This window comes from Mustela putorius, unplaced genomic scaffold, assembly GCF_011764305.1.
Source record: "Mustela putorius furo isolate JIRA1106 unplaced genomic scaffold, ASM1176430v1.1 tig00003834_pilon_pilon_pilon, whole genome shotgun sequence".
Classification (NCBI taxonomy): domain Eukaryota; kingdom Metazoa; phylum Chordata; class Mammalia; order Carnivora; family Mustelidae; genus Mustela; species Mustela putorius.
In genome coordinates, this window is record NW_025421987.1 from 22,899,832 (window position 1) to 22,903,509 (window position 3,678).

The following is a 3,678-nucleotide window of genomic DNA, read 5'->3' on the forward strand; positions in this document are numbered from 1 at the left end:
CTTTCAAATGTGAATATTAATTTCTCATAGTTAAATATATAGGGAATTCTTCTCTAAAGTTGCATTAAATATGATATCATATTACATTGAAACTTTAAAGTTCATAAATTGTATACATGAATTCAATATGGTTTAAACCTACACTTAAAATGTTACTCTAATGGTTAAATATCTTTACAGATATGACATAGGCAAGATAAATAAAAAGGTATATAAAAATAGAAACCTAGAATGTGCCAACTATGGATGGTAGAGCAATACAGCCTCTGTACAAATTTCCCTAGTAAAATGGGGCAATTAACTTTCTTTTTGTCTGAATTAGATCACTATAAAATAAAGATAGCACCACTTTTATGTAAAGATAATCATTGCTTTTTGGAGAAAATTAAGTTATGTGTGTGTACACACCTATATAAAATACTGACAAGGGTAATGATACATAATGTTTACTATATAAAGGTGTAAATTATTAATATTCTTTTTTTTAAGATTTTATTTATTTATTTGACAGAGAGAAATCACAAGTAGTGGGAGAGGCAGGCAGAGAGAGAGAGAGGGAAGCAGGCTCCCTGCTGAGCAGAGAGCCCAATGCGGGACTCGATCCCAGGACCCTGAGATCATGACCTGAGCGGAAGGCAGCGGCTTAACCCACTGAGCCACCCAGGTGCCCCAATTATTAATATTCTTAAAATATCTACATACTAATTAAATTACTTAAATATCAATAAGGATCAAAGGCATTCACCTTAATATATTAAATGCCAAGTTCTCATCCACAGCCATAAAATTTCAAAATGCTGACCATTCTGTATATAACTTTGAATGTTGCTGTCCGTACAAATTTTGTTCATTTCGTCTTACTTTCTTCCTATATTCCATGACTATTGTTTTATATCTGTACCTTCAAGATTTTTGATGACTGAAATATATTTCACCATTCTGTCGATTCAATGTATTCTGCTTTTACCAAGGAAAAGTAAGATGCAAAGCTTAACTACGGATAAGCATAGTGTAATTATAACCCCTTAAAAGTTACTCAGAACAACCACTTCATGATTTTTAGGATGATTTCCTGACATAAATTACATCAGACTGTATGGGTTTTATTTATTTTATTTTATTTATTTTATTATTTATTTATTTATTTATTTATTTATTTATTTTATTTATTTTCTCTTTTGCACTTGATAAATACACTACAGCCTATTAAATTAAACACCCAAAGTTTTTAAGGATACAAAATGTTTCTCTACCTATCCGTTATTTATTTTCCTCTGATTGCTTTATATATTTATATTATTTCAAAATCATTTGGATATGAAAAATTAAAGTATTTAACACTTTTTAATTGTAGCTAGTGGCACAGAGAAGTAATATGAAGATAGCATTCAGCTAGGTAGCTGATCTTGGTAGAGAAAAAGAATTGTGGTTAATATAGTGAAATAGAATTTGCTCAGACCATATTGTCAGTGTTTTTCAAACTCCAGATTGTGACTCTGTGTCAGTGCAGAGTGCATTATCACAAATTTTAATTATAGTTACTATTTGATTAACTTAGTCCACATTGTGTGAGAAGGGAATAGTGTTGATGGTGGGGAAATTTGAGGAATGTGAACGTTTCCTAAGGGCTTATTTCCTTGGGGTTATTGGATATGAATATTGATATTTTTAAAGTAGATATCATTATGATCATACTACACCTTAAAATTTACTACATTAGCTACATTTCAAAATTGTCTTAATAAATATAGATTATATGAGATAACTTAATCTTCACTTATGATGTCATACAAGTGTTTGGGTTCAACTTTTTTTCTTTATATTAAAAATGAAAGAGAATTAGATCAGTTTATTTTTGAGTTCACTATTATTTTTTGGCATCATTTTAATTATAACATTCTGAAAATGATATTATCATATGCAAAGGATAACTGCCCTTATTTGAGGGTTGAGAGGGTAGTGAGAAGAATACGATAGCAATCTTTCTTCCTCAAATATTTTTTACTGTTCTGCAAAATTGAGATTCATAAATGTCCATCTGATTTTGTTGTTACTTTTTTTCATGTAATACAAACTCTCTTATTAATGCCCTAGAGTGCAATGAGTAAGCATTGCCCTGGGAAAAAAACACCTTCTTGATCACGGTATCACTCCTGCCAGGTAAGTATCACAGAAGTCTTTTTATGTTGTATTTTTTATGTTGTATTCCCTTGTCCATGCATTTACCCAAACTGTTCACTCTGGAATATCCTTTCCCTTAGTTTTACTTGATGATGACTTCTCAGTATTCATCTTTGAGAAATTCTTTTAATTTTCATTTAAAATATGATGGCATGCTGAGCATCTGTGCAATATTTCTGCTTTCTAAATAATGAATAGCAAGATGTATAATTTTCTACAGTTTACTTCTGTGACAGGCATAGGGAGTGTAGTAGAAAAAACATTTCAAAATTAGATAGAAAAATATATTTAAATGCCACTTCTAACCCATTTAAACACCCATACGAACCCTTGGTTCATAATATAATCTTGGAAAATTTCCTTAATTTCTATGAGAACCATATCCTAATTAGTAAATGTTAAATTATAAAAGAGCAAAATAATAAGAATTAAAGTAAAATTTGAAATTTATAAACATAGTTATAATTTTCAAATGTATTAGTTAAAATATCACAACAGTGTCTTTTTCTTACATGAGTCTGAATGTTCACAGAATTTAAATACACTTTCTAAACAAGTTGAAACATAAATGTTTTAATAATAGAAATAAAGGATCAAATTGAAACCACAAAAGTTGATTTTAATTATTAATAGTTGTGGCCAACATATAATTCTTAAATTATACTACTAGGAATTTGATTCCAGTGACAAAAAGATCTATACTTGTTTTTATCTTTTGAAGCAAAGCAAATTATTTACTTGTTTATTCCAAGATAAATTAACATTTCACATTATTAAATTATCATATTTTGTTCTATATTTTATATATGAGAACTTAACTCTATAGTCTGCAAAATAATTATGACTTGACTGAAATCCTATTCATGAACAAATTTTTTTTCATATGCATTTAGGAAAAACTAACCTCGTTTTTTGTTAATGTGTTAACTCAAACCTTCAGTTGCAATTTGGGCCCTGCTGGTCAGTCCTTAAACTACCAACATTCATACAGTGAAAACCATCCTAAATAGCATAATACAAGCTGGAAATTTATTTGTATTTAATCCATGCACAACATATTTCTAGAATGTGGGTTCTAATTAGAAGAGATACAGATAATGAGTACTCTGTGATTATTGATTATGAAGGCATTTAGTTAAATGTGGCCTTCATGAAGTGCTCATTCACATTGTATACAAAAGTTCAAAGAAAGGTAATTTAGAGTTAAGAGCACAATTTATTTTTTTTAAGCACAATTTATTTTTGTCACCAGTGTTTTAACTCCTTCAAACTAATTAAAATAACTTTCTTTTAGAAAGGATTTTGTATTTTAAGAACTCCTTTTGAACAATCTAACAATCAGGAAAAATATTTCTTGGAAAATGTCCAAAGTATTTGTCCGTATAACTTGTTGACAAAAATGCCAAGAGAAACATTCTGTATTCTCTATTTATATCCTAGTGGGTACCTGATTGTAGTATCTGCCACATATTCCTGCCAAATTGTAATCTTGGGAGG

At 29.3% G+C, this 3,678-nt stretch overlaps 1 pseudogene; it reads right to left on the bottom strand.

The window, feature by feature from the left end:
• Positions 1-1,963: 1,963 nt before the first annotated feature.
• Positions 1,964-2,168, bottom strand: LOC123394660 (annotated as a pseudogene).
• Between the last annotated feature and the right edge of the window lie 1,510 nt (positions 2,169-3,678).